General features: G+C 42.2%; 1 non-coding gene across 1 annotated transcript; it reads right to left on the bottom strand.

The window, feature by feature from the left end:
* Window positions 1-23,532: 23,532 nt before the first annotated feature.
* On the bottom strand, window positions 23,533-23,605 carry trnar-ccu (transfer RNA arginine (anticodon CCU)). The gene has a single exon. It is a non-coding gene; the product is annotated as a tRNA-Arg (tRNA).
* Between the last annotated feature and the right edge of the window lie 366 nt (window positions 23,606-23,971).

Here is a 23,971-nt window from a genome sequence, read left to right as displayed (position 1 = left end):
CAGCTCACAGTCACACAGTCCATTCACAAATACTATAAATATACTTTACTGCTAAAATAGTTTGACAGTATTTTGTGATCATAGAAACATATTACATTACTTTTAGAACTGCCATTGAGACGCATAAAAGTGTTGCCTGAGAACTGTGCAAATTGTGGGTTGCCATTTAGCTTAACTGTCCTTATTCAGCCCTTTTATTTTCTTGAAGCTTAGTAATGTTCAATATAGAAAACTGTTTTTTTTTTGCTGATCTCTGAATGTAAATTATTTGTGCATTTTGTTCCTTTGATTGTCTTTTTTATGTTAAATATAAAGCTAGAAAATGCAGAATAACATGGTTTTTAAATTGGCAATAAAACCTGATTTTAAAAGGTCCTTAATTATTGTACATATAAATTACAGTTTAGTTCTGTTTTTATGCCGGTTTATATCAAATGCAAAGGTTTCCTGGACTATGCTTTTGGTTTATCTTTCTTCTAAAGAAGGTGAATCCAAAGTAAAACCATTTCACTTTGCAGCTAAACCTGCAGATTTATTGTCGAAATGCTCTTCAGCCTGAACATACATTCTTCATGTCTGCATCTTAGCAGAAGATAATTTATTCTATGGACATGAATGATAATTTCACTACCCAGCAATATGATAATTCACTCCAGTGAAATTAAAAATGATAATTCATTCCAGTGAATTACCACTTAATGGTCCAGTGCACTCTAGATTGTGTTTAAAACTGAGATGGAATCCCGCATGGAACAAACAGCATATCACATCGCTGATGGTGCATTACTGACGTCTGCCTGCCGTGCTTCTAAGTTATGAGTCTTCCACTTGTAACACACTTCCACCACTGTCATACCCTACATGGTCTTTCATATTGTAAATGGTTTAACATCCTGTTTGGTACATGGGTTGTCTTCTTACTGAGTTTTGGAAACATGTTTTTTTACTTGATGCAGCTTTCGTGTTTCTGTCTTCATCTTTTACTGTAGTTTCCAATTCCCATTCATGAGCTGAAGATTCATATCCAGACTTCTTTCAGGTGCAATCACTTTTAGAGGCATTCTCAGGTATTTTCCTTCACAGACCCAAATGCTGAGATCTGGTTTCTGGGATTCAAACTGATCATACTGTAAAGCTGAGTAAGAATCCAAATTAGAACCATATTCATCATCTAAATTGTTTTAAGTATGAGCTAAGTTGTGGATAAAGACATGACAGTGATGATAGTGATATTAAGCAGCAGAAGTCATACGATAGTCAAGAGAAAATTGTGTAGCTTTCCAGACGAAAGTTCTCTGGGTGTTATCATTCACTTTTATCTTTTTCCTAAAGAAGCTGAATCCAAAGTAAATCATTTCACTTTGCAGTTATACGTGCAAATTTATTGATAAAATGTATACATATTTGTTATTTAATGGTAGTATTATAAAAAGATATGTCTGTTGCACTTGTCCTGTCTGTACTCTTTGGGTATTAACATTTACTTTTATGGCTCACTCCTTTATAGAACATAGAACATTACAGCACAGTCCAGGCCCTTTGGCCCTCAATGTTGCACCAACCTGTGGAACCTCTCTGAAGCCCATTTAACCTCCATTATTCCATTTTCATCCATATGTACTACCCTGCTTGACATTGAGGCCTCTGAACAACAATGATAAGAAATCTGGGAAAAACGCAGCAAGAATGAAGCAAGAGGTCGGAGTTTGGAAGATGCTGTCAAAAATCCTTAAATAAAGGACAAATGCAGCAGATACAATGCAACACCACCATCTTCAAGTTCCACTCCAAGCCATTCAACATCCTGACTTGGAAATATATCACTATTCCTTTACTGACACTGGGTGAAAATCCTGAAATTCTATCCTGAAGGCATTGTAGGCTTATCCACAGCAGGTGGATTGCAGCAGTTCAAAGATGCAGTTCACCACCAACTTCTCAAGGACAACGAGGAATGGCAAATAAATACTGGCCCAGCCAGCGACACCCAGATCCCACGATTGAATAAATAAAAAAAATAGAAAAATGATAATCGCAATGCTGACAATAAAAGTCTGACATTTCCTTTAATGTTTTGATAACAGGCAAGAATTTCACTAGTACATCTTGAGGGCATGATTTGCATGAACTTGTATCTCATAATTAGTCATCTCAGTTCATTTCTAGGCCATTGGCAATTCTGTCAGGTATCAGTAAGAAACATGATGGTACCAATTGCCAACTTGGAAGTTTGAGTGGTAACCTGCAGCTCACCAGTGTCTTCTCCAAGTCTCCATTCTCCAATACTGAGGGCACCCACCATGGGCAGCAACTGCCTCCATCCTCCATCCTCACAACTTGGCATCAGATAAACTTATCCTGGCTGATCACAGACTAATACATAATATAATGCTCAGCTTTAAATTGCAGAGAAGGTAGTTGAGGAGCTGTCGAGACATCATCCAAGGGGTTGATGCAACCTTAGTCAGTGCTGTCCTCATTCCTCAGCCTGAGGGTGAGATACAGTCTAACCTGGAGGATTGAGCCAGTCTATGCAATGATCAAGAATGTTGAAAACTCAAGTCTGGTAACTGAAGACATTGCACTGGGTGCAGAAAGGATTCCTGTGAGAGAGGGAAACTCTAAATATAAGTGTGAGATATGATAGAACATGAAAGTTCATGGGATGCTGAAGGAGGAGTGTTCTTCTATGTCACTGCCATGAGGTCAGTGAATTGCAATAGTGGGTATAGTTATGCAATAGGTCAGGGCCTGAAGGAGATATAGCAGAAATCGATAGTGAAAGAAAAGGGTTGGATGAGAATGTGGGCAGCCTCAAAGTTGATAGAGTTGACAAGAACGTTGACACAAAAGGGAACATAAAGTTTTCAAGGATGTAACATTCTAACTAGGCAGGGAAGAATGGTCGCTGCTGAAAATGTGTTGCTGGTCAAAGCACAGCAGGCCAGGCAGCATCTCAGGAATAGGGAATTCGACGTTTTGAGCATAAGCCCTTCATCAGGAATGAGAGAGAGTAGCCAAGCAGGCTAAGATAAAAGGTAGGGAGGAGGGACTTGGGGGAGGGGCGATGGAAGCAGAGGAGATGACCTGGGGGGTGCAGTGAGAGAGAGACTCACTGAAATCCTTGTAGAGGGAGGAAGAGAGCTTCTTCAAGGAAGGCATCCTTGCAACTCTCTTCCTCCCTCTACAAGGATTTCAGTGAGTCTCTCTCTCACTGCACCCCCCAGGTCATCTCCTCTGCCTCCATCGCCCCTCCCCCAAGTCCCTCCTCCCTACCTTTTATCTTAGCCTGCTTGGCTACTCTCTCTCATTCCTGATGAAGGGCTTATGCTCGAAACGTCGAATTCCCTATTCCTGAGATGCTGCCTGGCCTGCTGTCCTTTGACCAGCAACACATTTTCAGCTGTGATCTCCAGCATCTGCAGACCTCATTTTTTACTTAGGGAAGTATGGTCCTCATGGTCAGAGAGCCTAGGAGCAGGATGACATTCTAAGGATACAGAATAGACTATTTAGGATAGGGATGAAGAGAAATTGTTTCACCCAGGCTGTGGAGTTTGTTACCACAGAAAGTAGTCGAGGCCAAAATATTCAATGATTGCAAGGAGTAGTTGTACATAGCACTTGGGACTAATGGGATCAAAACAATATGGTGGAAAAGGAGTTGGATGATCAGCCATGATTGAAATGAATGGTGGAGCAGGCCCAATATACCAAATGGTCTACTCCTGCTCCTATTTCCTATGTTTCCGTGTTTTTGTGGCAGTGGGTGGAATCCTGGACCTGGAACTCACTCTTGGGAGAGCAACCCGGATGCCATTCCACCTAACCTCAGTCGTGTGATAAGGATGCCCAATCCCTGCGAGCAATATGAGTTTGTTTTGTTTTCTCAGTGGAGTGCACACACTTGTGGTTAATAAAAGGCTCTCCAATAGGAATTTACATTATTCAGGCATCCATACAATCAATGATACACATGTCATCAAATTACTCAGCATATGCAGCTCATATATTGAGCAACAGTACAGTTTACAAATCTTAGCTATGATCAATCATGGCAATGTCATTGATCCTGATGAATAAACCAACCAAATCTTAAGGCAGAAATGTCTGCAGATGACCTTGAAAGAGTAACCCCATTCTTCAGTTCTTAAACATATTTCAAAGTTTTCACAGCTGCACAGTGACTTTGTTCTCCTCACAAAGGAAGTGTAAGGATGTAAGAACATGGGCGCTCGTATTAAATGTTGTCTGTTTTAGTAGGGGGAGGAGGGGTGAGTGAATGTATGAAGCTGTGATACTGCTACCACAGTTAAAACATCCAATCTATTTGTGGGCCACGTTTTGTGATGCATTAGTTTGCAGAAGGTGTAACATTTCAGTGGTGCATGGAAAGGTGCTTCCTGGCCCTGCTTCCAGCAGGTCTCAATGGCATCACGTTCTATGTTAAAGTGTCATTTGTGTTTGATGTAACTGCTCATGAATCACATCACTGATAAGTTTTCTGACAGTCCCCATGTAGCTTCATTGTGTCCATCCTGAGTGGATGCAGCAAAAGCAGATTCTCCTCCCATTGCCGTTGCACTAATGAAAAGACAACACTGATGCATTGCAGAGAATCAATGGTGCCAGCAAGCCCTGGGCCACTAGCAACTTCAAGCAGATGCCAAACTCCTTCCACATGAACAAGCCTCTACAGGGGGTGGCACAGTGGCTCAGTGGTTAGTAATGCTGCCCCACGGTGCCAGGGACCCAGGTTCAATTCCATCCTTGGAGGACTGCTTATGTGAAGTTTACAAGTTCTGTGTAGGTTTCCTCCAGATGCTCTGGTTTCCTCCCACAGTCCAAAGATGTGCAGGTTAGGTGGATTGGCCATGCTAAATTGCCCAACATGTCCAGGGATGTGTGAGTTAGGTGATGAGGCATGGGAAATGCAGAGTTACAGGGCTAGGGTAGGTGACTCAGTCAGGTGGGATACTCCTTAGAGAGTTGGTGTGGGCTTGTTGGACCGAATGGCCTGTTTCCACACTGTAGGGATTTTATGGATCTGTTCTATGGAAAGAAGCTCCTCCAAGCCCCAAGATGTGGATATGGTTTAGAAGGCCAGGAGTGTACTGACTTTACTGTCATTTCCTCAAGTTGTTCAGGTGGCACAGTCACTCAGTGGTTAGCACTGCTGCCTCACAGTGCCAGGGATCCGGTTCGATTCCAGCTTCTGGCAACTGGCTGTGTGGAGCTTGCACGTTCTCCCCATGTGTGCATGGGTTTCCTCTGGGTGCTCCATATTCCAAAGATGTGCAGGTTAGGTGAATTGGCTGTGCTAAATTGCCCATAGAGTTCAGGGATGTGTAGGTTAGATGCATTAGTCAGGGGTATATATAGAATAATAGGGTAGGAGAATGGATCTGGGTGGATCACTGTTCGGGGGGTCAGTGTGGATTTGTTGGGTTGAAGGGTCTTTTTCCACACTGTGGAATTCTATGATGGTGTATTGGAAGCACAGGGCAGATTGAGGATGTCCCAGGACACCGTAACAGAACTGTGTGCTCTATAGGCTCAGGACTTGTCCTTTGAAGGGGAGGATGGCCATTCCATCCCAGTGGCCTTCAAGATAACAGCAGTGCTTAACAGTTATACACAGGCGTGTTCTCAGCATCCACTGGAGACCTATATGTAACCTCACAATCCTCAACCCACAAATGTATCGACGATGTTACTTATGCAATTATTGCAAGATGGCAATGCTTCATCTCCCTTCCCTGTACAATGCGATATCCTAGGTAGTGAGATTTGAAAACATCACAGGCTTTCCCAGATAAATTGGACACAATTATGTTGAAAGCTCTGCATTATCCAATGGTTGACACAGACATCTATTATAAACCGACTGACTCCCACAGCTACCTGGACTACACCTCCTCCCACCCTGCCCCCTGTAAAAACGCCATCCCATATTCCCAATTCCTTCGTCTCCGCCGCATCTGCTCCCAGGAGGACCAATTCCAACACCGCACAACCCAGATGGCCTCCTTCTTCAAGGACCGCAGATTCCCCCCAGACGTGATCGACGATGCCCTCCACCGCATCTCCTCCACTTCCCGCTCCTCCGCCCTTGAGCCCCGCTCCTCCAACCGCCACCAAGACAGAACCCCACTGGTTCTCACCTACCACCCCACCAACCTGCGCATACAACGTATTATCCGCCGCCATTTCCGCCACCTCCAAACGGACCCCACCACCAAGGATATATTTCCCTCCCCTCCCCTATCAGCGTTCCGCAAGGACCACTCCCTTCGTGACTCCCTTGTCAGATCCACACCCCCCACCAACCCAACCTCCACCCCCGGCACCTTCCCCTGCAACCGCAGGAAATGTAAAACTTGCGCCCACACCTCCACACTCACTTCCCTCCAAGGCCCCAAGGGATCCTTCCATATCCGCCACAAGTTCACCTGTACCTCCACACACATCATCTATTGCATCCGCTGCACCCGATGTGGCCTCCTCTATATTGGTGAGACAGGCCGCTTACTTGCGGAACGCTTCAGAGAACACCTCTGGGCCGCCCGAACCAACCAACCCAATCACCCCGTGGCTCAACACTTTAACTCCCCCTCCCACTCCACCGAGGACATGCAGGTCCTTGGACTCCTCCACCGGCAGAACACAACTACACGACGGCTGGAGGAGGAGCGCCTCATCTTCCGCCTGGGAACCCTCCAACCACAAGGTATGAATTCAGATTTCTCCAGCTTCCTCATTTCCCCTCCCCCCACCGTGTCTCAGTCGGTTCCCTCAACTCAGCACCGCCCTCCTAACCTGCAATCCTCTTCCTGACCTCTCCGCCCCCACCCCACTCCGGCCTATCACCCTCACCTTGACCTCCTTCCACCTATCCCACCTCCATCGCCCCTCCCCCTAGTCCCTCCTCCCTACCTTTTATCTCAGCCAGCTTGGCTCTCTCTCTCTTATTCCTGATGAAGGGCTTATGCTCGAAACGTCGAATTCTCTATTCCTGAGATGCTGCCTAACCTGCTGTGCTTTGACCAGCAACACATTTGCAGCTGAATTCATTAACAGAAAAGGTTTCCACGTGATCAAAGTCCAACACATTTGCAATCATTGCCACATTGTAAAGTCCCAGCCAGGTATCCTGTCAGCTGCGATGATGCCAATGTTCTTGATAGCTCCTATCTCATTCAAGTTCCTATCTCATTCAAAAGGCTAAATGTCATGAAATGAACACTGTTGAGAGACAAGGGCCCTACAAGAACATAGAGCATAGAACAGTAAAGCACAGTACAGGCCTTGATGCTGTACATTCTTTCTCTAAGATCAAAATAACCTACATATCCTTCAGTTTACTGTCATCCTTGTGACGATCCAAGAATCGCTTAAATATCCCTAATGTATCTGATTCTACTACCAATGTCGGCAGTGCATTCCACACAACAACCACTCTCTGTATAAAGACCTGACCTCTGACATCTCCCTAAACCTTTCTCCAATCACCTTAAAATTATGTCCCCTCATGATAGCCATTTCTGCCCTGGGAAAAAGTCTCTGACTACTCACTCTATCCATGCATCTTATCATCTTACACACCTCTATCACATCACCTCTCACCCTTCTTCACTCCAATGAAAATGCCTTAGCTCCTTCAAAGTTTCTTCATAAGACATGTCCCCCAGTCCAGGCAGCATCCTGGTAAATCTCCTCTGCACCCTCTCTAAAGCTTCCACATCCTTCCTATAATGAGGTGACCAAAACTGAACACAATACTCCAAGTGTGGTCTAACCAGAGCTCTATTGAGCTACAGCATAACCTCGTGGCTCTTAAATTCAGTCCCCCGGCTAATGAAAGCCAACACAGCATACGCCTTCTTAACATTTCTATCAACTTGGGTGGCAACTTTGAGGGATCGATGGACATGGACCACAAGATCCTTTTGTTCCTCCACACTGCCAATAGTCCTGTCTTTAACCCTGTATTCCAAAATGAATCACTTCATACTTTCCCAGGTTGAACTCCATCTGCCATTTATCAGCCAAGTTCTGCATCCTGTCAATGTCCCGTTGCTAACCCACTCTCTCAGTTCCTCATCCAAGTAATTTATAAACGTCATAAAGAGCAGAGGTCCCAGAACCGATCCCTGCAGAACACCACTGTCACTAAGCTCCAGGCTGAATACTTTCCATCTACTACCACCCTCTGTCTTCTATGCACCAGACAGCCAAATTTCTCTGTATCCCATGCCTCCTTACTTTCTGAATGAGACAACCATGGGGAACTGTATAAACACCTTGCTAAAACCTACGTCCACTGCATCCACTGCTCTACCGTCATCAATGTGTTTTGTCATATCCTCAAAGAATTCCATAAGGCTTGTGAGGCATGACCTACCCCTAAACAAGCCATGCTAACTATCGAGAATCAAACTACGATTTTCCAAATAATAATAAATCCTGTCTCTCAGAATCCTCTCCAATTATGGTTGATGACTCCTTTAAGGAAACCCTTAACCAAGGCAAACACAAAGACAATGCAGCCCATTCTTCCACCAGGTCCATCATGGAGAATATAACAGGGTTACTCAAGATGAGGATCAATGCATGAATCAATTTGGAGGTGCCATGCACCACTTCCTGGATAGAGTATGCTACATAACCCTGACATGCTTTTGAATAGGAGGGACTTCACTTTCACCATGATAGAGAATTCTGTGTCAGGCACAACAAGAAGTTTTTATTGAAAACTGCTTTCAATACATAGGAGTTGGATGAACACATCATTTATTTTTGTTGGTGCAAAGACAAGCAGACGCTGCTTAAAAAGCCATCTTAGTTATTTCTTTCTTCGTCATTACTACCATGTAATAAAAGTTACAATTATCAAATGTTTGAACACTTTGCAGTATCTGTTGCTCACACATGCAAGAAGAATAACTTTGTCTGTTCTAATAGTGTTAGGGAAAGGTTAACTCTCATTTAGACAGGTTACTGAAATCGCGTTGTGCTAAATAAAATTAACTGCCAAGGTTATTATCAGTCTGAGAGGTATCCTGACACAATGCCTTCTCACCCACCCTTCAGTGCCTGTGATTTCATGTACACTGTTAAATGAGCAAGCAATGCTTTAGCTGACTTCATTACAACATCCATATTTCTACTATTCATCACTTAAAACTCTTCTCCAACAGAATTGTGTGCTCTGAGTCAGGAGTTTAATGTTATTGGGCATGGGACATCACCATCATGAGTGTACACTCTCCTATAAGACATGGGTAAAATGAATTTTTACCTGCAGAGATACATGCAGTTGTGAAAATCTAATTATTCATAGACACAAAGCAGTCTATTACAAGGCATTCTCATTATCTTTGCAATCAATAATCTCTGCATCAAAATATAAGTTTTCACTGCAGTCCTGAACTCAAAGACTAAAGAATGCATGGCATGTGGGTGGCACAGTGGTTAGCACTGTTGCCTCACAGCGCCAGAGACCCGGGTTCAATTCCCGCCTCAGGCGACCCACTGTGTGGAGTTTGCACATTCTCCCCGTGTCTGTGTGGGTTTCCTCCGGGTGCTCCGGTTTCCTCCCACAGTCCAAAAATGTGCAGGTTAGGCAAATTGCCTGTAATGTTAGGTGTAGGGGAATGGGTCTGGGGGGGTTGCGGGTTGGTATGGACTTGTTGGGCCGAAGGGCCTGTTTCCACACTGTAAGTAATCTAATCTAATGTGTAGCTATCTAGAATGCTTCTCAGAGATAAGCAATGCTTCACTGTTACAGACCAGACCAAATTCCCTCAAACTGCATTAAGAAGATGACCTAGAACCTAACTGTTTTGTATTTTAAAGGGAGATGTAAGGTATTGTGTTCCAGGCACAACTCAATTGGTCAAACTTTAAGCAAAACACACTTTACTTTTAACACCACAGTTAAAATACAGACAAAAGAAAATAAAAAGAAAATAATTGGCTTAATTGTAATTCTATCAAAATGCTATATATTAATTACTCCAGATTAACATCAGTAATATTCTGTAAACATACTCTTGACAAAGGCAAGTTCAGTAAAATAGATTGTCTTACATGCGATTCCAGCAGCAGGAAGAGAGCTCCGCTTTTAGCTGTAATGGAGAGAGGAATCAGAGCTTCAACATCCAGCTTCAAGACCTTAGCAACTGCTGAAAGCTAAAACTAAAAATCCTGGTTCTGTGGGAGCTTGACCCCACCCATTCAGACTGCTTCTATTGTTCCAACTTTCAAAATAAAGCCCAAGGCCTCACAAGCTGTTTACTTTATTGCACACCATTTGCTACCTCTGTCTCAACCTTTTTTCATCAAAAAATGGGAGGAACAAAGTTTACCTCTTAAACCCATAGTATCATTATACTCACCACTATGACTTCTATCTTGTTTGCGCTATATGAAGGTGCTGTCTAACTCAGCCATGATCTGCAATCAACCTGGCCCCTACTACTAAAATGACAATTGAATAGACAGGTAAGAATGGAGAATGCAAACATTTACAGATGTGGTATTCTCTGTCCAATGCAGTGTCACATATATCATTGATATGCCCTCAGTGAGTTTTCTTTTTCTTTGCACTGCTAATACACCTAGGTGTAGTTCTAAGATCCACAGCTAGGGTGCAGACAGCCCTGCTCAGTTCTGGATGCAGATATCTTGGAGGATTTGGGGGGGGGGGGGTCTTCAAAGTTGGAGGGCCCAGACATGTTTAGAGTGTATTCTGAGGAAGAGCGTTCCAAGTATTCATAACCCTTCCCCTCATTCTTCTGAACTCCAGTGAATACAATCAGAACGAATTCATACATTAGTCCTGCCATCCCAGGAATTGGTCTGGTAAATCTCTGCTGCACTCTCTATAGCAAGGACATCCTCCCTCAGATAACATTCCTGGTGTGGTCACACCAAGGACTTGTACAATTGTAACAAGACGTTTCCAGGACACACATACTAAACAACTCCACCATACTGTGGCCAATCACTTCAATTCCCTTTCCCAATCCACCAAGGATATGCAAGTCCTGGGCCTCCTCCACCTCCAAACCCTAGACACCCGACACCTGGAGGAAGAACACCTCATCTTCCGCCTTAGGACCCTCCAACCACACAGAATCAATATTGATTTCACCAGTTTCTTCATTTCCCCTCTCCCCACCATATCCCAGACCCAACCCTCCAACTTGGCACCGCCCTCTTGAACTATCCTACCTGCCCATCTTCCTTTTCACCTATCCGCTCCACCTTCCACTCCAACCTAGCACCATCACCCCCCACTTACTTTCATCTACCTACTACATTTTTAGTTAGCCTCCCCGCTCCCATTTCCCTCCCCTTCATCTCTCAGGCCCCTTGGGCAACCCCCCCCCCCACACACATTCCTGATGAAGAGCTTATGCTTGAAATGCCAACTCTCCTGCTCCTTGGATGCTGCCTGACCGGCTGTGCTTTTCCAGAGCCACACTCTGACACTGACAAACATTGCACTGATTGCTGTTGTTTTCAATCTTGTGCTCATGTTTCGCCAGATGAGTACATCTCTTCATTCCTAAGACTTGATTCAATTCCTTGTTGGTTTGCAAAGATGTGTTTTAGCACCTCTCTTCTTAACTCATTAGGGATAACTGAGCAATTTCTTTTATTCAATATGAGATCTTGGGCTGTAAGTTCATCTCTATATGACCAATATGCAACTGGCATGTCCTTGATGGTCTCTGGTCTTTTGCTTATCACTATTCATTTCAACGGTTGGAGATGTATATTCTGCATTTTCTCTATCAGGAGAGCTGCTCCCGACAGCATATCTGAAATACACATCTGCTTTCTGGCTTGAGTGTCACATCCGGATACAAACTCTGTAACTGGAGTAATAATCTTCTCAGATACTTTGGAACAGATAGTAGTGGAGTAAGGGGAATGCTTTGAAGTAGTTTGTGGTCAGACTTGATGGATACTTTGTCTCTTCCAAGTAAGTACTGACAGAAAGATTCACAAGCAAAAGCAATAGACAACATTCTTTCTCAATCTGGACATAACATCTTTGTTTGTGCCATTGCAAGTGCAACCCGTTGACCTCATTGTATTAGGATTCCCCCAAGTCCTGTCACACTGGCTTCACACTGCAGAACAAGTTCATCATTTATTCTGTAGTGTTTTAGTTGGCACTGCCATCACTAGTGACTTGATTTTAGTTGCTCTTTGTTTTCTGCCCTAATACCACTACAAATAATTGGCAAATCCAACAAATCATTGCTCAGTGGTTAGCACTGCTGCCTCACAGCACCAAGGTCCCAGGTTTGATTCCAGCCTCAGGCGACAGTCTGTATGGAGTTTGCACATTCTCCCCGTGTCTGCGCGGGTTTCCTCCGAGTGCTCCAGTTTCCTCCCACAGTCCAAAGATGTCCAGGTCAGGTGAACTGGTTATGCTAAATTGCATGTAGTGTTAGGTGCATTAGTCAGAGAGAAATGGGACTGGGTGGGTTACTCTTCAGAGGGTCGGTGTGGACTCGTTGGGCCAAAGGACCTGTTCCACACTGTAGGGAATCTAATCGTTTTCTGTCAGTGCATGGCCTGTATATTGTCTTTGGACAGATTGAATTGTAATTTTTGGATTCCCCTGGTGACTTCTGTCGAGCAGTTGCACTTGTGTTTGTGGTCACCAATGGCTGTTTCCTCATGCAAACATCAGCAGCTCAGCCACAATAACATCCACTTCAAAAGATCATTCACTCTGTCATGGTGTCCGCATTGATATTCTTCTGGAGAAACGGAAATGCCAACCAAAAGGTCCAAGCTTCTGAAACTCCGAAAGGGTGTCCAGAATGTAACTAAAAGCTGGTGCCTTAAACCAGCTTCATTTGCCAGTATTTATCCTTCACATCTAGGGTGGTGAAGATCTTTGTCATTTGCATGTTGTAGCATACCTCCTTTCCTGATTGGCCTGGGGATAGTGAGATCTCTTCAGGGCTCTATTAAAATACTTAAGGTTGATGCTTACTCCCAGCTTTCCAACAAATCCATTGCTATTGGGTGAGTCCCCCATTGTTCATGGAGAGGTTTCCACTTCTGTCTCATAGCCCAAGTAATTTGAATGGGACCTGGTGAGAAGAAGGCTGAAGCCATAATCTGTTAAGCAGAGACCTTATTGTGATCTCTGATTTCTTTTTTCTTTTTCTCTGTGACAATTCTCTGCTCTGCAGCTGGGTTTTTTATTTCGGCTCTGGACACGCACCACTTCTGACACTATGTTTCAAGTGTATGACACAGCAGTGTGTTCAACACAATAACGTGGTTGAAGTGTTGCTTAAGACATCTGCCTCAGGAATGTGTGCCTCATGCATATGCCTATGACAGACTAGGTTGATGTTAGTGCGTGATTACATTTCAATCTGAACTATCGAGGAGCCCAGTATAACACTGCAAAAAACAAGGCTGAAGTATTTGCAGCTGCAAATTTGTTGCTGGAAAAGCGCAGCAGGTCAGGCAGCATCCAAGGAGCAGGAGAATCGACGTTTCAGGCATGAGCCCTTCTTCAGGAAGTATTTGCATGCAGCTTCAGTCAGAAGCACCTAGTTTGATTGGTACTCCAGCCACCACCCGCAACACTTTCTACGTCACAAAGTATAGTGGCAGCAGTGTGTGCTCTCTATAGATGTACTGCAGTCATTCACTAAAGTTTCTCAAAGATAGCCTTCCAAACTCAAACTCTACCACCTAGAAAGGGAAGGGAAGCCAAAGGGAACACCACTATTTGCAAAAGTCTCTCCATGTCACACAGCTTACACATTTGGAATTATATCACCATTCTATTCTGGAACTGTATAAAAGGTTGGTTAGGCCACAGCTAGCATATTGTGTGTAGTTCTGGAATACACATTAACTAAGGAGAATTGTGCAGAGGAGAAAGTGCAGAGGAGATTGATCAGTATGTTTCCTGGACTGGAGAATTTTAGTTATGAGGAGAGATTGGAAAACTGGGGTTGTTTTCCTTGGATTAGAGGAGACAGAGGGGAATATGACTGAGATGTAGAAAATTATGAGGGATGTAGATAGAGAAGATGGTAAGGAACTTTTTCTCTTGGTTGAGGGATCAGTGGCAGGGGGTATAGTTTTAAATAAGTAGTAGGTGATTTAGAGGGGGCATAAGAATTCTTTTTTCACCCAGAGGGTGGTGGGAATCTGAAACTCACTTCTAAAAGGGTGATGGAGGCAAAAGCCCTTATGACAGTTAAGTAGTACTTAGATATACACTTGCAAAGCCAAGGCATACAAGGGTATGGGCCAGATGCTGGAAAATGGGATTGGAATAGTTACAGGGATGTTTTTGACTGGCACAAACCTGATGAGCAAAGGGGCCTTTTTCTGTGCAGTAGACCTCTCTGACTGTGTCTCTTTCACTGTTACTGGGTCAAAATCATAGCATTCCCTCCCTAACTACAGTATGCATGTCCCTTGACCGCAAGGATGGCAGCAGTTCAATAAAGAAGATCTCCTGGGTAACTATGAATGGACTATATATGCTGGCTTTGTCAACCACACCCACATGCATGGATGAATGAATTAAAATCTTTGTAATGCAAATACTGTAAAATAGCTGCTTCACTGTTTATCACTCTTGCCTAGTTTCTGCTGACTTTTGAGTGCCCAAGCCCACAGATACAACCTCAACCTCATTATTACCCCAGATTATGACCCGAAACTGCACTCTGACATAGATCTACATATTCTGGATCAGTGGTGCTGGAAGAGCACAGCAGTTCAGGCAGCATCCAAAGTGCAGCGAAATCGATGTTTCGGGCAAAAGCCCATAGTTTACAGAACTGCACAAATCTTAAATCTTTATTTGATAGTAAAATGTCTGATAGTTTCTCTTCACAGAGTCTAATGGCAATCGGATCAAGAAAAAGTTCATCTTTTCAGTGATCCATCCTTGCAAGCCTTTTAGATCTGTAAGAAATAACTCAATGGATTCCCTGACCTCTAGAATCTAAGAAAAAATCTCACTTGCTCAATTATGAGTTTCCATTTTGGACTAAATATTTATTAAGCGCTTTTCGGATGGATTTGAAATTTGCGGTGTTCTCTTATAACCTCATCTCATGAGAATGTCAACAACAAAAGGCCCAAGCTCATACAGCTACCTACTAACATGGGGATTCTGCACTCTGCAAACTCAATGCTGTATGATATATTTTCCAGTTTTTGACCTCTTTGAAGACCTTCAATATTTTCTAACAGTTGTAGAAGAGGCAGCAACTGCTTGACTGTTGTTGACGTTGCTACTGGTTTGCAGAGTGCATCTGACCTGGGCAAGTCATTGATGTTTTTCCCATTTCCTCTTTTAAAGGTTAATTTTTCCCTTATGAATGTTATTGAATGGCATGAATTGGTGATTAAACTGGAGTCTCCACTACTGCTCCCAAAGTTTGCATTATCACAAAACTAGGATTTCTATTCAGCACATTGGAGTGTCAGCTGTCCTTGTTTCTGCTGGTAGTTTGTGGTCTGTAGTAGATTGCTCTTGGCTATGAATGACTGTGATTTAATGCTATTGGTTTTCTGTAAACACTTTAATTTATTGTACCTTATATTGTTCTCTGTAAGTACATCTCTCATTAATGCAGACTGTACAATTTTTTTACACACAGTTACTGAGGCTTCCTAGAAGTCTGTGGAAGCCACAGGAAAACATAGGCAAATGGACTAAACGTATACCCTAAAGCACCATATCTATTTCCCAGAACTTCAACAGAAAATGTATTGGCAGAACATAAGAACATAGAAACATAAGAGCAGGAGGAGAGAATTCAGCTCCTTGGGCCTGTTCTGCTATTTTTAGATCATGACTAATTCGTAAACCCATTAAAACTTAAAACCCTTAACCCATTAAAACCCTTAAACCCATTTTCAAACATTATCCAAATATTTATGATGCCCTATGCCTCCAGAAAATTATCAACATCTATCAACAGCATACTCAAAGCCTGAGTTTCCACAATGATCTAGGGTAAATTTTCCCAAGACTCTGCTTTTAAGTGAAGAAATTCCTTCTTATGTCAATCTTAAAAAGTTTGCGTATTATCCTGAGGCCATGTCTTCTGATTCTCAACTTGTCCCCTCACCCCACCCCATACCCATCCCCAAACCAGGGGAAACATCTTTTCTGTACCTACCTTGTAAAGTCTTGGAGTAATTTTAAAAGTTTCACTGAGATAAGATATAGGAGATTTAGGCCATTCAGCCCATTGAATCTTCTCCACCATTCAATCATGGCTGATCTGTTACTCAACTCCATTCCCCTGCCTTCTCCCCGTTACCCTTGATCCTCTTACTAATCAAGAACTTATCTGTCACCCCTCATTCTTGTAAACCCTAATGAATATAGGCCTAATCTCATTAATCTCACCTCAGAACAGTTCTGCCATCCCTGGAATCAATCTGGTGAACCTCCACTGGTCTCTATCTAAGGAATGTATACCCTTCCATAAGTGAGTGGACCAAAACCTCACAGTACTGATTGTGGAGTGTATGTCACCAAGGTTCCTGATGAAGGGCTTATGCTCGAAACGTCGAATTCTCTATTCCTGAGATGCTGCCTAACCTGCTGTGCTTTGACCAGCAACACATTTGCAGCTGTGATCTCCAGCATCTGCAGACCTCATTTTTTACTCTATACAATTAAAGCAAGACATCTTTACTCATTACTCAAACTCTTTTTTGAAATGTGGATCAACATAACTCTTGCCACCTCAACAGTTGCTGAACCTGGATTTAGCTTCAGTGACTTAAGAACGCACAAGTCCCTTTGGACATTCCTTTCCAATCTCTCACCATTTAAGAAATACCTCTGCATCTTTATTCCTACCACCAAAGTGGATAACTTCAAACTTATCAACATTATATTCCAACTTTCATGTTTTCACTCACTCAGCCTGTTCAAATCCCCTTGAGGACTCTGCATCTGCCTCACATCAATTATACTCACCTAGTCTCATGTTATCTATAAAGTTGGAAATACAACATTTGGTTTCCACATTCAATTGATTAGCAAGAGAACAAATAGAACATGTGCTAGAGGGCATTTAAGCAAAATTTTGACAATATTGTGGTGGCACACAGCTTTAAAATTTACAACTGATTATAATCTACTGAAAATTAGCTCCGAATCAGTACTAACACTAGACCCAAGCATCAGAAAAACAAAATTTCGTCCACTAACTTTTTTTTTGTAACTTGCCTGAACAAGTCATTAAAGAACCAACGTATTCTTGTAAAGTATCTTGAAAGGAGCTGCAGTATGTCCCAACTGTCAGTGTGACAGACCGAGAGTACAAACACGTTATTTTCAAAAACTGCTTCAAGGACAAGATAACCTTCAGTCAACAAAATCAAAACAATCCCCCAGAAAAGGTTGATACAAGACTAACTTGTGGTTAAATGGATCTATGACTATAAAAAGGGGACATTGCATTTTATTATGGATTCCCTCGGTGTTTCAATTTCATGATCATAGGCTGAGACTTGAGGTCATTGAACTGAATACCACATAATTAGGAAACTCCACAGACCAAAATAAAGTACAAAATTATACAATAGATACTGTTATCAAAGCCAATGAAGATACAAGTAATTATGGTTTTGTCATAAAATTTATTTTTAATGAAGAGCCACCCCCATTCTCACTGTGATAATTGTGGCCTTTAAGTAATACATGAATAGAGAAACTCACTTTGCACGCGAGTAATATTGTATTGTAATTAGCATGTACATCAGATTACCATGGATTACAGTGTATCTGTGGCTAATGACTACCTATCAGTAGCTTTGTGATGCTATGTTTCCTAATGTTAACAGCAGAATCCAGCAGGGGAAACTATTTTGTGTGCCATATACTAAACTTACTGCCTAGCTTATTAAAAAATGAAGGATACATTTTGCACAAATTTGAGATTGTTCTGTACAAACAGTATGAGATTGTTCAATGAGTATTGTTATTATTTTGTCTTTGGAACCATAAAAGAGAATGATTACAAATATATATATATTTTTAGATTAGATTACTTACAGTGTGGAAACAGGCCCTTCCGCCCAACAAGTCCACACCGACCCGCCGAAGCACAACCCACCCATACCCCTACATTTATCCCTTACCTAACACTATGGGCAATTTAGTATAGCCAATTCACCTGACCCGCACATCTTTGGACTGTGGGAGGAAACCGGAGCACCCGGAGGAAACCCACGCAGACACGGGGAGAACATGCAAACTCCACACAGTCAGTCGCCTGAGTCGGGAATTGAACCCGGGTCTCAGGCGCTGTGAGGCAGCAATGCTAACCACTGCTGCCACCGTGCCGCCCATATATATCTGTTTGAGAAGAAATTGTATAAATTGATATTTTTATAAGTCCATTGCGATTATGTAATATTAACGATTTTTAAATAGCTTTAAGTATTCTTTGGCCTTGTCCCTGGGTAGACCAGGGTGTGATTTCTGACTTTTGATTAAACCCTGTGCAGAATATACCCACTCTGATATGTGCAAAGTTGATTTTCAATACAAATTGGCTGTGATCACTTCCATTGAAACCAATGAAAAAATCTAACCAAAATCTCAACTTTTAGATGCTAGCAGAAATCTCCCCTGCCTGGTCCTCCTTTGGGTTGTGCCTAGTAAGGAGCTGCACAAATGTAGGCATTGTGTTGGAGCAGGGATGGAAGGAGCAACTCTGTGTGGTCCAACAGCCAGGCATCTCTTGGCTTCCCTTCTGGGCTAATTGCTGATGAGTCAGCTGCTTTTATTTTGTTTTTGGAAAGATTAATGTAATGGCTGTAAAATGAAGACACATGCTGAAGCAATATGTTGCATTCTGGCATTTGTTGGCTCAGCTTTTCAGAAACGAAAGCAGTGACATGACAGGAGATTTGACAAACTGATTTGAAACTGGAGCGTTCGAAACCTTGGAGGTTGAGAGCAGTGGGTGGTTAGAATCTGCAGATCAATAGGATCCAACCCAGCCTAGCAGACTAGGATCTTGACAGAAGGGAGGATTATAATGAGGCATGCCTGGTTGTTTACAATGTTCACAATGAGATGATCGGACTCTTCATTCTCTGGAAACCTAACAGCCTGCCTGTGCGGGAGCCATAGTAGACTGCTGACCTTGAGTAATTTATCGAGGTGGGGATCTGGCTGCTCTCATGCTCTGCTTAACTAGGCTCGTGGCTGATATACCTCTTTTTGCTAAGGCATACCTTGCTCATTGGGTCCCGGGCAATTAGGGAACTCTTGACCTACTTATCCCTATTCCAGTTGTATCATTTTCAATGAATAGGATAATATTTGGGATGGATGGAGTTAACGTAAAAGTGCAGCATTAGGACACCATAGTGAGATGTAGAAGAGATCTTGTGGCACAATGGGTAACACGCCAGCTTCTGAACCAATGGCTGTACGTCCAGTTTCTTTCATAAAATGTCAAGCAAATTCAGTACCTACTTGCAAATCCTTCCTACATATGGCAATGGGTGGGAGAAAGGCAGAAATGATTCCTGGTCAGCCATGGGGTGGACAGAGATTAGGGCTTCTGCCATCACTATCTGCTGCTCCAGGTTGCAACATTCATGTAAAAATTGCAACATATTGCCACCATAGCTCTGATTCCCTGGGAGAAAGGCATTTGGCTGGATGGTTGCTGTGAATCAAATTGATGCTGACAGCAAGTGGTCCCAGCTAAGATGGATTTGGACTCTTTCTCAATGTCCTCTTGGTGCTTTGGGTTTTGACCTGTGCTCATGAAGAGAATGGAAGAAGTGATGTGGATGGAAACTTGCCATGTTGGTTTTATTTCTCAATTTCTTTTCCACAGAGTACTGATTGGTCAGATTTTATTTTGGTGAAATTTATGGAAAAGGAAAATTAATAAGTTTTGTTTTATATGGCCACTAAATAACAAAAGTAGAAACTACTCAGTTAGATGATGAGAAAAAGAGAATGAATATGGCAGAATAAAACAGATAGGAACAGGATGGCCCTTCAGACCCCTAAGCATGTTTTTTCATGCAATTAGATCATGGCTCAACTTCAATTAACTGGATTTACCTGTCTTTGAAGCATATCCCTAATGTCCTTACCCAACAAAAATTAATCTCAGTTTAGAATTTTTCACTTGATTTAACCTCAACTGTTTTTTTTGAGTGAGACAGCTTGTGACAAATGTTTCTCCACAGATACCTCAGTTACATTTTATATTACAGTAACAAGAACCCTTTATTATATAAATGACTTGCTATCAACTTACAGGAAGTACACAATAAATTAAACTAAGAATGTAGGATTTAAATACTTGACGAGATGAATCTTTAGAAGAGAAATCTAATTACTTAACTACTCTGGAAATTACATAACTAAACAACAGGAAAAGAGCTGCCACCACCTTTTGAGGGTAATGTTGATTTTTGGTGACTGTGAAAAGTGTAATATCAGCTCAGCTGACACCTAACACCTCCCTTGACTTTGTTCTATTAACTCCAGGAGAGGTTTTTAAATGGTTGGCTGAACCAATTATTATACGTTAATGTCCAAAATAAAAAAAGAACACCGTTATGTTTAAAGGTATCTATAGATAAAACTTTACTTTATCAAATCCAAGAAATTCTGATTTTCCTTGCAGACAGTCATCTTACCATATAGAACTCCAGAAAATGTGTAGTCCTATCTTACAACAGAGATGAATGTATTTGCCAGATTCACTTGAAAAGGTAAAGAGTGTGATCTAGATTAATAAAGGCTGATATTTGCAGTAAAGGATGAAAAAATGTCAAATATTTGTGGGGTGAACTCTACACCCTATCCACTAGAATCAACTTTTCGCAATTCTATGCATTCGGTGTCTTGACAGAACTGCTCTTTCTTCATTTCGCTAACTACTCAGAACTTCCTTCCAGATGTCTATTGTCCTTTCACAGCCAGTGGCTATTGTTTCTGGTAAATACTGCACATAGTGCAGCAACATTTTTATGTGTTACATCTATGATAAAGGGAAGATAAAGAGATAAAACTCAGTCATTCCACTGTTCTTTAAGACATTTGTCCTTTTCCATATGGGCCAAAATTATGTATATGGCATTATTGCAATAAAAAAAACATAAAACTGTGTGAAATCCAAATTAAAAATAATTTAAAGAGGAGATTCTCATTCCTTTCTTAACACCAGTTAAAACAAAATCCACAACCAAAAAAATCTACCTTATGTATCTCAATAATAACTATAAAGCAGAATAAGACATGTTAAAGTATGTGCTAACCCACTTACAGACAGTATTGCTCCCTAGAGTCCTTATAACCTTACACCTTCTTTAGAGGAAAAGCTGAATAGGTAAATGGGTTACATCAGGCTCAGAAATCAATGTGTATACTCTGTTCTCAGTCACAGAGGAGCTTGTCGAACCCATTTTATCATAGCTCTAGGAGCTGTATTGATCTGACTGTTAACTACTCTAAGGTGGCTAACAATCCAATGAAGATGCCTCCATATGTCCATCCTCAAACAGTCTGCTCTCAAAAGCCCTTTCAGAACATGTGATTGCATGTTAAATTACTTTTGTGTCTACTTGATCAGACCTGACTACTCTGGGGCCTAAATGCTATTAATTACTGAAGGGTTCAGCACTAATATAGTTACATGATGTTAAAGTGCAGAATGGATACGCCATTGCTAAATACATGAATTTGCAAACTTAACTATGCCTGGAATACCAAAGGCAGCATGCTGTTACTTAAGAAACCTTTTTGTTATTTATATGCGCTTCACGTATTTGTGTGACATACAGATCACAGTTCCCGTTCACATTGTTCAAGAACACTGCTATGGTATATGTTGCAGTCTATACCATGACGTCCAAACAACTCAATAATGGTTACTTTATGACAAAATATTGGCCAAATATCAAAGTACACAATTACTTTCTAAACATTTATGTTTTTAGCAATAAACTTTGATGGGTTGCATGATGCATTTGTGCAATGCGAGGATAAGTTAAATCATTATGCAAATGTTTGTATGTACATACACTTAAAACACACTTAAATTAATTTTATTTTTGGATACATTTAGACTCAATGATGTATACTTTTAAGAAAACTATTGGAATACTGCCTTGTTGTTGTGGCTTTCCTGCTGGGCAGACAAGATGAGGATCTCTTTTCTGTGATAATCGCCATTCCAGAACAAAACTGTTTAAGTTATCTTATCATTCTTTTATGCCAATTAAGTTTTACATTTTTATACAATGCTACATGTGAAGATTGGTCATGTAACGTACATTTGGATAATGCAATATACCATAAAGTTTCTTCTGGAGGGATGATAATGATCTCCTTGGGAAGCTCCACACCACACTGTGTGAGTATATAACACAAGGCTTCATTCTGTTGTGCGAGGTGCCAGAGTTTGTTTAATAAAATTATTTTGTCTTTCTGATCTTTGCTGTAAATTATCTGCTCATGTATCTGACATGAACTTTACCAAGGCTGGATGACCTTGTGGCCTTGCTTCAAATCCAAAGATGGGATAGAAGCAGACAGCATTTACAACTTTGTCAGTAAGCCCAGCAAGAACTGTAATATCGAGAGTCTATCTCACAACCTCCATGATGAGAAACAGCAGGAGTAAATCCACCAAGGCACTGGCTGATGAGATCTGCATCTATTAGCCTCAGTGTCATTTCCTTGAAATGTCTGGAAGATAGTTCAGCTACTGACTAGGGATGTCCCTGGCCATCACCACTGAACTGGGCTATCTGCTGGAACAGAACATGCTCAGAAGGGTGGGGTAGCAATCTCATCCCACTGGCCATCAAGGGTATAGCCAAGAAAGAGCAAGTTACTGCAGATGCTGGAACCTGTACTGGAAACAAAAAAATGCTGGAAAAGACAGCAGGTCAGGCAGCATCCATGGAGAAAAAGCAGGGTAACATTTCGAGTCTAAGTGACTCTTTATCAGAGTTGATGTCTGTTTTAATGAAAAGTCATCTAGACTTGAAACATTACCCTGCTTTCTCTCCATGGATGCTACCTGACCACCTGTGTTTTTTTTTAGATTACTTACAGTGTGGAAACAGGCCCTTCGGCCCAACAAGTCCACACCGACCCGCCGAAGCGCAATCCACCCATACCCCTACATTTACCCCTTACCTAACACTATGGGCAATTTAGCATGGCCAATTCACCTGACCCGCACATCTTTGTGACTGTGGGAGGAAACCGGAGCACCCGGAGGAAACCCACACAGACACAGGGAGAACGTGCAAACTCCACACAGTCAGTTGCCTGAGTCGGGAATTGAACCCAGGTCCCTGGCGCTGTGAGGCAGCAATGCTAACCACTGTGCCACCGTGCCGCCCAGAGTGCTGCGTAAGGCGACAGGGAACACCCCACCCCATCAACTGAATGCAGATAAGCGGTTGTTGGCAAAGCAGATTAAGGACATACAAGGAAGAGTCAGACACCCCAGATGGGACTTGAACCCACAACCCCTGGCTTAGGAGGCCAGTGCCTTATCCATTAGGCCACTGGAGCTGCACTGGAGCTGTTCTCCAGCATTTTTTGCTTGCAGCCAAATTTATTTTACCAGCTAATTGTTTCAACGAGCAATCATGGCATAACCTAATTCTCGAATCACAAATGCATCCTCGAAGTTACTGATGTTGTTTTGTGCAGATCACAGCAGATCACAGCTGTTCATTGCTTTCTCTGTTATAACATGGAGGAGCCAGTGCTGGACTGGGGTGGACAAAGTCAAAACTCACACGACACCAGGTTATAGTCCAACAGGATCACTTTAAACTGCAGGCTTTCAGAACTCCCAAAGCTTGTGGTTTCAAATAAACCTGTTGTGTGATTTTTAACTATCTCTGTGATAAGGAGAGACAGACACCACTAGCA

This window comes from Hemiscyllium ocellatum, chromosome 17 (assembly GCF_020745735.1).
Source record: "Hemiscyllium ocellatum isolate sHemOce1 chromosome 17, sHemOce1.pat.X.cur, whole genome shotgun sequence".
Lineage (NCBI taxonomy): Eukaryota > Metazoa > Chordata > Chondrichthyes > Orectolobiformes > Hemiscylliidae > Hemiscyllium > Hemiscyllium ocellatum.
Note: the sequence above shows the minus strand (reverse complement) of the source record. Positions and strands in the feature narration are given on the sequence as shown.